Source organism: Crinia signifera, chromosome 8 (assembly GCF_055691185.1).
Source record: "Crinia signifera chromosome 8, ASM5569118v1, whole genome shotgun sequence".
NCBI classification, from domain to species: domain Eukaryota; kingdom Metazoa; phylum Chordata; class Amphibia; order Anura; family Myobatrachidae; genus Crinia; species Crinia signifera.
Window position 1 is genome coordinate 61,758,281 of NC_139224.1, and position 13,839 is coordinate 61,772,119.

Consider the following 13,839-nt stretch of genomic DNA (forward strand, 5'->3'; position numbering starts at 1 on the left):
AATACAGTTATAAAAATGGCCAATCTAATAGTATAGCACGTCTGCAAATAGGTTTGATTAAATCATTTAGTAAACTTATGCAATCGGTAGTTGGTTGCTGGATATATCCAATGGCTGGTGAGGGTTAGTAGTTTAATTGTAAACAAAAGAAGAAAAAAGAAACTCGGGTGGGGTGTACTCTTAATCCCCAATCTAAAAATTGCTCAGCTGCTCGAAAAAAGTTTTTTTTACATATTTTTCTATGCCAAGTGAAATTTTTTTTTGTTTTTATTTATTTTTGTGTTAAATACTTTAAAGTCCTGTGATAAAAAACATTATAAATATATAGCAAATTAATGAGTATATTAATTTAATTTATGCTGCACAAGAGGTTTAATAAAGTATTTTAAAGAAAAATAATTTTTTATATAAAAAAAAAATCTTGGGCATGGTGACTGCTGGCATGAGACAGGGGTGCTGTGACTCAGACATGTCTGCAAACATAGCAGTAGTTATCTGTCAAGCTGGTTAGCAGGTGTAAGGATTTATCAAGCAAGCTTAAAATTAATATGGGCAGTCAATGGGTAGTGCACCAGGCTAATTAGCATGTAAATGATCCTCGCATATATAAAGTTGAAAAGCCAGTCGTGTGTTAACACAGCAACAAGTTGTTAATAATAAGCATTGAATATCTCACCCTCCAATGGATATAGATGAAGGTGGGGAGTCCGATGGATGTGAGGCTCAACCCTGCGTTAACTGCTGTGATGTAAATCCTGAATATAGAGCCTGTAATAGATGTTGGAACGGTCAAGCAGCTTCCCTCCAGTAGGTGGCGGGTGGAGAGACACAGTAAAGCTCGATGACTGTGAGACTCAAACCTGTGCTGCTGGTGGGGGTCCAAGGGTATGCGCCCGTGTGTAGTATTCCGCAGCTGGGCGGTTAGCTGGAGCCGCTTGCTGTAAGAGGTCGTCAATGACAGCTGAATGGAGCGGCTCACGTGGAGAAGGTAGCCGAACAGTAAACCAGCTGGTAGATCGAGTGCAGGCGTGCAGCGGAAGTGACGTCGACGCGTTTCGTCTCTATGGCAACTAAAGAATTTTGCAGACGTGCTATACCATTAGATTGCCCATTTTTATAATTGTATTTTATTTTTATACATTCATTTTTTCTACATAAAATATTAAATATTACAGTGTGTCCAGTGTACATTTTGTGATCAGCAAGATATAATAAAAAAAAAAACCTCCATATTCAATTAGCAGCGCATGGTGTTCTACCCCACACATTTGTAATAAAGGCATATTTTTAGAAAGCTAAAAAAAAAGGAATTAATAATGTTTGCCAGGAAAATCTTTATTAGAAAAGGACAATAAAAAAGTAGTAAGCAACTCAGGGGTAGATGTATGAAGCCGTGATAAAGGAGAAGAAGTGCCTGGTACTTTATCACTGGCCAATCAGCTCCTGACTGTCTATTTTTAAACCCAACCTGTATCTTAACAGTCAGGAGCTGATTGGCTGGTGATAAAGTACCAGGCACTATCACTCAGGGGCGGATTGGGTCAGAAAACCAGCCCGGGAAATTTCTAGGAGCAGCCCTTAGGGGGCAGGGTCTCTTGAGAGGTGGGGTCTGTTGGCGGGAAATTATGCTCTCTTCTCAAAAGCAAGAGCTTTATCAATGCCTGTATACAGGCATGGTCAACGTTTCAACCCCGGAGGGCCGTTACAAATTTTTCAGTGTGTCACCACAGCAAGCCAGGCTTGCTGTGGTGGTGAGTGCCCTCTCTGACCTAAAAACCGGACTGCTATTATTGGAATTATATTTCTTTAGGGGAGAACCCCGTATTCTAAACCCCTGGATAAGTGTGCGGATCCCAGGACAAAAAATAAAAAAAAAAAATATATATATATATATATATATATATAGCGATGTGGATGGCGCGGCACTCGTGACTTGTTTCAAAGGAAACCAGATGGGAGCCAGTAGCTTATCAACGTTTCAAATTTTATTTGTCATCAGGATAAAAATTACATACAACACTGACCTTTATATAGACCCCACCATGTGCAAACAGATCCGGACAGGGTAGTGATGCAACACGCCCCTTCCGTTTCAACAAGGATGACGTCATCCCACCTGGGAAGCGTCAGCCACAGTGATTACCATTACCATGGTAACCATAAACAAAGTACACGGATACTGTAGAGCTACCCGGCCAACATTAAATACAAAGTGCAGAAAAGGAGAATGAAGAGATAAAACCCTTGAAAATGTGATAAAGACATGATTAATTCATGAAAGAACAGGAGAGCCCAGCGGCCGAGGATCGGCTATAGTCCATAAAATAAATATATAACAATGTTACGGTAATGTGATACATTCAGTAATAATGGCCAGAGATAGGGCTACCGACAAAGGAACAAACATGCATGCACCATAAGCAGTAATAAATGATGTTTAACGAAAAACTGAAAGAGGCATTTGTTCGTTTAACCCACGGGGTGCCAGATATTCTAATTGGTGAATCCACCAAACCTCTTTTTGAAGAAGTAATCTGTTCCTATCACCACCTCGCCGTGTGGGGGGATGCAATCAATGATGCGGTATCTGAGGCTGGACAGAGCGTGTTGATGGCAGACAAAATGTCTGGCAACGGGTTGGTCACTTTTACCACTTTCTATGGCATTGCGGATGGAGCTTCTGTGCATTGCCATACGCTCCTTGAATTTTCGCTCAAGCTTGCCTATATATAATAAGCTGCAAGGGCAGATTATCATATATACCACGAACATGGAGTTACAGGTGAAATGGTACTTGATTTTGTAAGATTTACCAGAGCGGGGGTGATTGAATGTGTCGCCAGTCAGGAGGAATTGACAGGTTACACATGTACAACGGAAGTTGCCACATCAATTATTGGGAAGCCAAGTCGACGTGGAACCTTCAGGTTGAAATTTGATGTCGGTTTTTACAAGTAATTGTTTGAGGTTGGGGCCTCTTTTGAAACAGGGCATCACCCTGTGTTCTTTAAATGGAAGTGATCTGTCAGATTGCAGGATTGGCCAGTTCTTTTTAATGGTAGAGGTCACCATGTTGGAGGCTGCATTGTATGTGGAAACTAATGGGAGAACGTTGGCAAGACTATCTTTCTTTTTGCGGGTGGCGGGGCTGAGAAGGACAGTTCTGTCGAGTCGCATGACCCGTTTTTTACATGCAAGTAAATCGTTTAAGTCATAACCCCTCTGTTGTAGCTTCACAATGAACTCATCCAGTTGTGTATTACACATGGAATCACTGCTATTGATCCGCCTATACCGGATCATCTGCGAGTATGGCAGGCTATTGATCAGCTTGCGTGGGTGACAGCTCTGGGGTTGGAGCATGGTGTTGCGATCTGTCTTTTTTATGTAAACCTTGGTTACTAAATTGTTGCTGTGTCGACAAATGTCGACATCCAAGAAGTGCACATTATCGCAGTCAATTTCAAAGGTAAATTTAATGGAGCTATCTGTAAGATTATGAGTACAGATTAAGTCCCTAAGTAAACCCTGATCCCCTTGCCATAACACAAATAAGTCGTCAATAAAACGTTTAAATAATAAACAATGGTCATTGAAAATTGCAGCGGAGAAAAAAACATCAGTTTCAATAGAAAACATGAAAATGTTCGCATACGTCGGCGCGACGACGAGCCCATTGCGCAGCCGCGCAGCTGCAAATAGAAAGAGTTGTTATACAGAAAGAAATTATGATTCAAAATCAAGTCCATAGACAAAACAATAAATTCAATTCTGTTGGATTCAAAGTTACTATGGGTCAGCAAAAAGTTCCGTAGTGCAGCCAATCCCATGGAGTGTGGGATCATGGTATACAAGTTCGTAACATCAATGGTTGCTAGACAGCAATTGTCAGAAACCTGCATGAATGGTTGTAACTTGGACAGAAAGTCCGATGTGTCCAGTAGAAAGGAAGGTTGTTTTTTTACAAGTGGTTGAAGGAGTTCATAAATGAACGTTGCGAGTGGCTGTAGCAAGGATCTTTGGGCTGCCACAATGGGACGTCCGGGTGGGGGATTGATCCCCTTATGGACCTTAGGGAGCGTGTAGAAAATAGGGACCTCTGGTGAATTAGGGCAAAGTATCTGTCTGATAGGGTCAGTCAGAATGTTCCACTGTACTACCAACTGTAAGACCTTGTTGAGTTCTTTAAGGCAAGCTGGTGTTGGATTGATGGACAATTTTTTATATGTCGCTGTATCAGTGAGATGTCTCTGTATTTCCGTGTCATAGTCTGCAATGTCCTGCAGTACCACTGCACCGCCTTTGTCGGCTCCCCGGATGATGAGTTTATCATTTGCTCTTAATGATTTAAGAGCGAAGCGTTCATCAGTTGTCAGGTTAGGGTGACTGACGACTTTTGGGAGGGATAGAGCTATATTTTCATCAATTACTTGAGCAAAGGTTCTGATGGTGGCATTGACAGAATAAGGCTCGAAGTTAGAAGGGGGGCAAAACTTCTTAATCGCTGGGGGAATAGGTATGGTGTCTTGACTCACGGCACTGGTGTCGACATTCTGGAAGTGTTCTTTGAGTTTTATTTTTCGTAAGAATTCGTGTCTTTCGATCTTCCAGTTTAAGTCTTTGTAGGGCACAGTGGGGATGAAGGAGAGACCACGGCTTAGTAGGCTGACTTCGCTGTGGGAAAGCTCGTAGGAAGATAGATTAAAAATTAATTTCTCATCGTCGGGGGGCGTCCCGGTCGCCTGCCTCCTCTGCCACTGGTGTCCCCTCCTTGTGAACCGCCTCTTGCGGCTGGCCGTCTGTGTCTTTGATCTTTGGGTCGTGCCCCTAAAGGGATGCTGCCAGATGGGTCTTTTTTCACTCTCGCTGTTAGTGCTGTAAACGTCTTGAGAGGAATCTGTGTCCAGTTGGTGAGTGGCCGTTCGGCCTTGTTGTTTAGCACGAAAGAATGGTCGTCTCGGGCCGTCGGAGGGATTACCGGAGAGCCACTGGTAGACCGTGTGTCTTTCATAGTCCCCCTTGACTTTGTTTAATTTTTCTTTTTTGAATTGCACCAATTCCCTCTTATAGGATGTGAGTTGTTGCTTAAGCCTCTCGATCCAATTAGTGTCTAGATCGGTAGATAATGTAGCTAAGTGTACATCTTCAAAGGCTGTTATCTTGGTCTTGATGCTGCCAAGTTCTTTGGATGACTGTTCGATGACCAAGATCATCAGGTCAAAAGAACAACGATTCAAGATGCCCACCCACCGTTTGCAGAAGGACGGGTCAAATCGGCCAATGGTAGGGCAGTTTCTGACCCTAAAACCTCTTGGGATTAATTTTTCTTTATAATAGTCACTGAGGGAAACGGCATGTAAATGGTAATCAATTTCCTTCTTTTTAAGGCGTAATAAATCGCGATATACGATGTCCGCAGTTACAGCATCCATTTCGTCATTGAGACCTGTATCCTTCAGGATTGATTTGATCTCGACGTCGGAGAAGGTGTGGACGGTATCATTGGGGAAGTCGAACAGACCTGGTAGATCTTCCTCCGTCATGGTGCAGAGCAATGTCTGTTTGTCGGTGTCTGGACTGAGACTGGGCTGTCAATCCTGTACACCCAGGTGCAGAAATAGTAAAAACGAGCAGAATTCTTTCAGCGATGCTGGAAGTCTGGATGCTGGTGTAGTTCTTGATATAGGGATGGGTGCCAAAAGGACAGATGGTCTAACACTTGGTTAGTGTGGCCACCAACATATACATGTGTGGTCCGGCACTCCCAACAGCAAGTAATAAAGGCGTCGGTGCCCCCGCAGCAGAAGTTTGGCACCCATCCCTATATCAAGACGTACACCAGCATCCAGACTTCCTGCATCGCTGAAAGAATTCTGCTCGTTTTTACTATTTTTGCACCTGGGTATACAGGATTGACAGCCCAGTCTCAGTCCAGACACCGACAAACAGACATTGCTCTGCACCATGACGGAGGAAGATCTACCAGGTCTGTTCGACTTCCCCAATGATACCATCCACACCTTCTCCGACGTCGAGATCAAATCAATCCTGAAGGATACAGGTCTCAATGACGAAATGGATGCTGTAACTGCGGACATCGTATATCGCGATTTATTACGCCTTAAAAAGAAGGAAATTGATTACCATTTACATGCCGTTTCCCTCTATTATAAAGAAAAAATAATCCCAAGAGGTTTTAGGGTCAGAAACTGCCCGACCATTGGCCGATTTGACCCGTCCTTCTGCAAACGGTGGGTGGGCATCTTGAATCGTTGTTCTTTTGACCTGATGATCTTGGTCATCGAACAGTCATCCAAAGAACTTGGCAGCATCAAGACCAAGATAACAGCCTTTGAAGATGTACACTTAGCTACATTATCTACCGATCTAGACACTAATTGGATCGAGAGGCTTAAGCAACAACTCACATCCTATAAGAGGGAATTGGTGCAATTCAAAAAAGAAAAATTAAACAAAGTCAAGGGGGACTATGAAAGACACACGGTCTACCGGTGTCTCTCCAGTAATCCCTCCGACGGCCCGAGACGACCATTCTTTCGTGCTAAACAACAAGGCCGAACGGCCACTCACCAACTGGACACAGATTCCTCTCAAGACGTTTACAGCACTAACAGCGAGAGTGAAAAAAACCCATCTGGCAGCATCCCTTTAGGGGCACGACCCAAAGATCAAAGACACAGACGGCCAGCCGCAAGAGGCGGTTCACAAGGAGGGGACACCAGTGGCAGAGGAGGCAGGCGACCGGGACGCCCCCCGACGATGAGAAATTAATTTTTAATCTATCCTCCTACGAGCTTTCCCACAGCGAAGTCAGCCTACTAAGCCGTGGTCTCTCCTTCATCCCCACTGTGCCCTACAAAGACTTAAACTGGAAGATCGAAAGACACAAATTCTTACGAAAAATTAAACTCAAAGAACACTTCCAGAATGTCGACACCAGTGCCGTGAGTCAAGACACCATACCTATTCCCCCAGCGATTAAGAAGTTTTGCCCCCCTTCTAACTTCGAGCCTTATTCTGTCAATGCCACCATCAGAACCTTTGCTCAAGTAATTGATGAAAATCTAGCTCTATCCCTCCCAAAAGTCGTCAGTCACCCATACCTGACAACTGATGAACGCTTCGCTCTTAAATCATTAAGAGCAAATGATAAACTCATCATCCGGGGAGCTGACAAAGGCGGTGCAGTGGTACTGCAGGACATTGCAGACTATGACACGGAAATACAGAGACATCTCACTGATACAGCGACATATAAAAAATTGTCCAGCAATCCAACACCAGCTTGCCTTAAAGAACTCAACAAGGTCTTACAGTTGGGAGTACAGTGGAACATTCTGACTGACCCTATCAGACAGATACTTTGCCCTAAGTCACCAGAGGTCCCTATTTTCTACACGCTCCCTAAGGTCCATAAGGGGATCAATCCCCCACCCGGACGTCCCATTGTGGCAGCCCAAAGATCCTTGCTACAGCCACTCGCAACGTTCATTGATGAACTCCTTCAACCACTTGTAAAAAAACAACCTTCCTTTCTACTGGACACGTCGGACTTTCTGTCCAAGTTACAACCATTCATACAGGTTTCTGACAATTGCTGTCTAGCAACCATTGATGTTACGAACTTGTATACCATGATCCCACACTCCATGGGATTGGCTGCATTACGGAACTTTTTGCTGACCCATAGTAACTTTGAATCCAACAGAATTGAATTTATTGTTTTGTCTATGGACTTGATTTTGAATCATAATTTCTTTCTGTATAACAACTCTTTCTATTTGCAGCTGCGCGGCTGCGCAATGGGCTCGTCGGTCGCGCCGACGTATGCAAACATTTTCATGTTTTCTATTGAAACTGATGTTTTTTTCTCCGCTGCAATTTTCAATGACCATTGTTTATTATTTAAACGTTTGATTGACGACTTATTTGTGTTATGGCAAGGGGATCAGGGTTTGCTTAGGGACTTAATCTGTACTCATAATCTTACAGATAGCCCCATTAAATTTACCTTTGAAATTGACTGCGATAATGTGCACTTCTTGGATGTCGACATTTGTCGACACAGCAACAATTTAGTAACCAAGGTTTACATAAAAAAGACAGATCGCAACACCATGCTCCAACCCCAGAGCTGTCACCCACGCAAGCTGATCAATAGCCTGCCATACTCGCAGATGATCCGGTATAGGCGGATCAATAGCAGTGATTCCATGTGTAATACACAACTGGATGAGTTCATTGTGAAGCTACAACAGAGGGGTTATGACTTAAACGATTTACTTGCATGTAAAAAACGGGTCATGCGACTCGACAGAACTGTCCTTCTCAGCCCCTTTAGTGTAGAACTGGTGTCCAGAGTTTGTTTTCTAAGACCACCGAGTGCCTCTGCTTTGTCTACAGCCAAATTTCTATCCATTAGTTCCAGAAGGGCACCGGGGGCAGTTGTCCACAAGTAGGAGAGAGTGCCAGACTGACCATCTCTCTATATATGTATATATATATGATGTAGATAACCCGGCACGTCTCTAGTAGTTTTCTTGGTGCCATCTCATTTACCGCTGGGTGAAATTTGGGGAGGGGGAGCGGCACTCCACAATACTGTAGGATAATGACAGTAAAGCCAAGAGACCGGCAGGTGGTCTAAATCGACGTTTCAGTTTTATTAACCTCTGTCAAGATCTTGATAAAGGTTAATAAACCCTAAATGTCGATTTAGACTAACTGCCAGTGGAAGGGGGTGATAAATGCCCCCCTCCCCCCCCCCCCATTCACCCACAGGCATTAACAAGTGTCTATGCACCTGCCGATACTGGAACACTGAAGGGCCCACATTCAGCCAGTGTGTCCGGACATACGCAGAGGAGTGTCAGACATTACACTGACCTGTGGGATGCATCATGCAGGCTTCACCTCATCAACAGGGACAGCTGCCCTGTCCAGCCATGGCGGGTGGGCGGCCGCTAGTCCTCCAAAATGTGCCGGCCCACCGTGAAACGGCCCGGTTTCCCGGTGGGCCAATCCGCCCCTGCTATCACTTCTCCTCCCTTATCACTGCTTCATACATCTACCACTGAGTACATTTGCATTTCTGTGCCTCATTATGCAAATGTTGCGTTCCATGTCTATTTTATAACTTCATTTTTCCATAATTTATCACATATGGAAGAAGTGTCTAAATACCAACGTTACAATATGTATCTTTCTTTCTATGTTTTTTTTTCATATCTCAAACATAGTAAAATCAGTGAAAAATTATGTAAATAGGCATAGCGTTCCTGGGCTACCCATAATGATATTTCGACATATGCCAATGGGGTTACTGTCAACATTATGATTATTATTATGATAATTACAAAAGTGTTCAAAGTAGAAAACATAGACATAACATATTTGGGGCCAGAAGCACTAAGCATCAAACGTGATAAAATGGAGAGTGATAAAAAAATAACCTGTGATAAACAACCTGAACAACAATCAAACAAACATTTTTCAAACACAGCCTATGACATGGAAGGTAGGAACTGATTGGCTGGCTGTTTATCACTCTTCATTTTATCACTTTTGAAGCTTAGTGCCCTTGTTCTTTTAGTTCTTTTCTAGAACCCTACACCCCAGCATCAACCCTATGTCCTATGAGGAATAAATAGATGTATCATAAAGATGTACTTCAGCAGTAACAGGCAGATGATCAAAATCCCAGTAAGGTGCACACACTGAACAATGTTCTCCTGTGCAAGCAATTTTTGCAGGGGTGGACAGCTTTCCATAGCAGGACATTATGGAAAGCTGTACACCCCAGCGCTCATTTGCTGGTAATATCAGGGAACCGTGCATCACTGCTCATTGCTGCGCCATGTACACTGTGCAGCTTTTGAGCTGAAAGGAGCTCACATGGTAAAAGGGAGCTGCTTTGGGCCTTTAGAGCATTTATCGCAGACAGGCTGCATACAGATAAGTTTAGAGTTCTTGTATATTACCAGGTACTTGTGTACTTTCATGGCTCCCACGATGGGCATCGTATACGGAAAAATCGCATCGCATGCGATCGCATGAGATTGCATGCGATCTGATGCGATGCGATGTCATTTTTCACTGAAATTATGGACATGAGTTGAAATCATGTAAAATGCACCCCAAATGTCATTTTTCACACTGTACCACCCCCACTATCAACGCCAACCCGAAGTGTGGCGATCGCAGCGACCCCGCGAGGGGCGGCGGTACGCGTCCTACAACCTTTTCATACCCCCACTATCCATGTCGGCGTGGAGAATAGAAAGTGTGGCGAGCGCAGCGAGCCACCGTGCCCGAAGCGTGGCGAGGGGACACGGATACCTGTGAAGCCCGCGAGGGGACATGGATACCTGTGAAGGTATCCGCGTCCCCTCGCTGCGCTCGCCACGCTTCGGGCTCGGTGGCTCGCTGTGCTCGCCACACTTTCTATTCTCAACTCCACGCCGACGTGGATAGTGGGGGTATGAAAAGGTCGTAGGACGCGTACCGCCGCGGCTCGCTGCGCTCGCCACGCTTCGGGTTGGCGTTGATAGTGGGGGTGGTACAGTGTGAAAAATGACATTTAGGGTGCATTTTACATGATTTCATGTCATGTCCATAATTTCAGTGAAAAATGACATCGCATCGCATCAGATCATAGATCAAAAATACATAAAACCACAGTAAAATCGCATCGCATGCCATTGCATGCCACTACATATGGCATGCGATGGCATGCGATGGGAGCTGTGAAAGTACACAAGTACCTATTACCACTAGGGTAATAACCAGGCGATGCGTAGGGCCCTTTTTCTCAAATCAAGCTGCAGTTATAGATTGTGGATTGTCAGTCCCCAAAACATGCACAGAAAAGAAAGAAAGAGTTTAATAACTGCGCTTTTCGAGGAAGAAATTTATACCAATCAAAATTTTAAGCAATTTATTTTTACATATAATCAGATAAAATTGACATCATAAACACGGTTAATGTGTACACAATTTCATACATTAATAAAAATGGTGCTAAAATACCATTACATGGCAAGCAAATGGTGCATGGATGGCAAATATTGAATCTCCACTTTGTGGGCATACAGTATATCTGGGATGGTACCCACTGATCCAAGTTTCACTTGAGGTGGTCCCTGTGAGATGGTAGGCTGTCTGCTGATCTCCTTTGGATGTCCCCAGTTGGTGATCTGATCTGTAACCATGAGCAATATAAAATTATATATATGACCCTTAAGTGAGAAATGTCCTGTTTCTGTTATCGACCTGTGCAACATTATTTCCCAAAATTGAGGAATTTTTATTCAGCTGCCCTATGTACTCTCTATATATGTATTTTCTTCATTTTTACATTTATTTAGTATTTATGATTTAATTTCATTTTATTTAGATTTTTTCTTTTTTAATGGATTTTCAATGAATTATTATAGGCTATGAGGTAGAACTGAGAATACGATATATATATATATATATATATATATATATATATATATATATATATAGGGATCTGTATCCCCTGGGGCAGGTGAAGAAAACGGCACTCACGGATTTGGAAAATTTATTTATCAATACATGATACGTGAAAGTTACATCATGATCAACGTTTCAAGGCAGGTTGCCTTTTCGTCAGGATGCGCTGTTATGTGCAGATGGTGCCAAAGGTGCAGTGAATGCACCATCTGCACATAACAGCGCATCCTGACGAAAAGGCAACCTGCCTTGAAACGTTGATCATGCTGTAACTTTCACGTATCATGTATTGATAAATACCTTTTCCAAATCCGTGAGTGCCGTTTTCTTCCCCTGCGCCTGGGCTCAGGACAGGGGATACAGATCCCTCTACCAGTCACTATAAGGGCACCGCGGTACTTGAAAATCTTTGTCCGGAGTGCCGAACATACCAGGAGTCTATATATATATATATATATATATATAATATACCTGACACCGATTACCATACTGAAAATCTATGACTATTTCTAACTATCTCTAAGTAATAAGCAAATAAATAAAATGTATAAATATCCGATCTGGTGGACAAACTATAAGTCGTCATGGTAACAAACCAAGAGACTTAATATGGATGTCCGTCTGACAGGAAAAAGGGAAGGAAACCCCTATGGAACGCAAGGCGGAACGCATGAACTTCCGCCGGGCTGCCTATGGCACTGTACCAGAAACCCGCAATAGCCGAGACTTCCGGATAAACAGTGCCAGGGAACAACAGCCGGAGAGAAAGATCGCGCACAGTGCTGGACGATCGGTATATACTCCGTGAGCCAGCGCTGATGTCTCAAATTAAAGGTAACATCCTACAGGGGATACATTATAGTAAATAAATAAAACAGCCATATATGATGTGGTCATGTGATATAAACAAAGAGGTCACGTGACCGGGATGGAAAATTTGTTCTGTGAATTAAGAATAATTAGATATATGTCTGCCTTCTATTTTCTGAATTTTATTTGATATAAGTGTTTACATTAATAGAATGTGATTTTTAAATGCATGAAAAATGAAATAAATTTGAATGTACTATATTTATGGAAAAACAGTAACAGCTGGTGCTATCAGGCGCCATATTGGCACCTAGGTATAAATACTGCAAATCTGCAAATGAAAGGCCACCTTTGAAAAAGCTGGGAGTCCCCCAGCGAAACGCATTAGCTACAGCACCCCCACTTCATCCTCCATTGTGGACTGCGGAGTACAAATCCGGTAACCCAATTTTGTACCCGATTTGTAAAATCAGACCAGATCACCAACTGGGGGACATCCAAAGGAGATCAGCAGACTAGCATCTCACGTGGACCACCCCAAGTGAAACTTGGATCAGTGGGTACCATCCCAGATATGTGAGTGACATTGACTGTTCCTCCCTCTCTCCCCCCCTTATTAACATTGTCCGTGGAGTCAATACCGACAGAATCCATATATTAATAGGATCAGTGGGGTGCACCATTCAGAAAAACGTGCCCACAAACAAAGTGGAGATTCAATATTTGCCATCCATTCACAATTTGCTTGCCATGTAATGGTATTTTATCACCATTTTTATTAATGTATGAAATTGTGTACACATTAACCGTGTTTATGATATCAATTTTATCTGATTATATGTACAAATAAATTGCTTACAATTTTGATTGGTATAAATTTCTTCCTCAAAAAGCACAAGACCAACGGACCACAAACACACACACATATATACACATACATGCAAGTATATACATACTGTCTACCATTCTCTCATAAGAAGTCAGGACTCCCGCACATTCCCAAAATGGGCATGGCCTTGGGGAACACCTACCTCTTCCCTAAATATGGGGGCATCGCCAGCGCTTTGAGCTATGCCACCTGTCTCTCTGCAGTGATAAGATGTTTGTATGCACACAACGTCTAATAACTGCTGCTCTGCTAATACACAGCGGAGTCACAAAAATCATTACTGTCCTGTGAAAATCAGGAAAGTTGGGAGGTATGTATATCTAATGATGGGACTTCAGCAGTAACATGCAGATAATCAGTCTCTCAATTAAAGTGTGTCTGGAGTTCAAGCACAAAGCTACACCAAATACAGGCACATCAGATGGGATACTATCCAAGAACATAACAGAACTGTTAGTAATTACAGAGATAAATCCCAAGAATGACACAAGAACTAAATGACCAGCAATGTACAGTCTCAAAGAGAGAAGTTACGTATCTGCATCACAGATGCCATTAATCAGGCAGATTAACTCCTTGCAGGCTACTAGTCCAGAACAGAAAGAACTGATTCCAGGCAACAGCCTCTACTGGTGCACTCCAGT

At 43.0% G+C, this 13,839-nt stretch overlaps 1 protein-coding gene across 5 annotated transcripts in view; it reads left to right on the plus strand.

The window, feature by feature from the left end:
• The window catches only part of MEI1 (meiotic double-stranded break formation protein 1), a 237,512-nt gene that overhangs the window by 65,828 nt on the left and 157,845 nt on the right, over positions 1 to 13,839 (plus strand). The gene's annotated exons all lie outside the window — the stretch shown is intronic.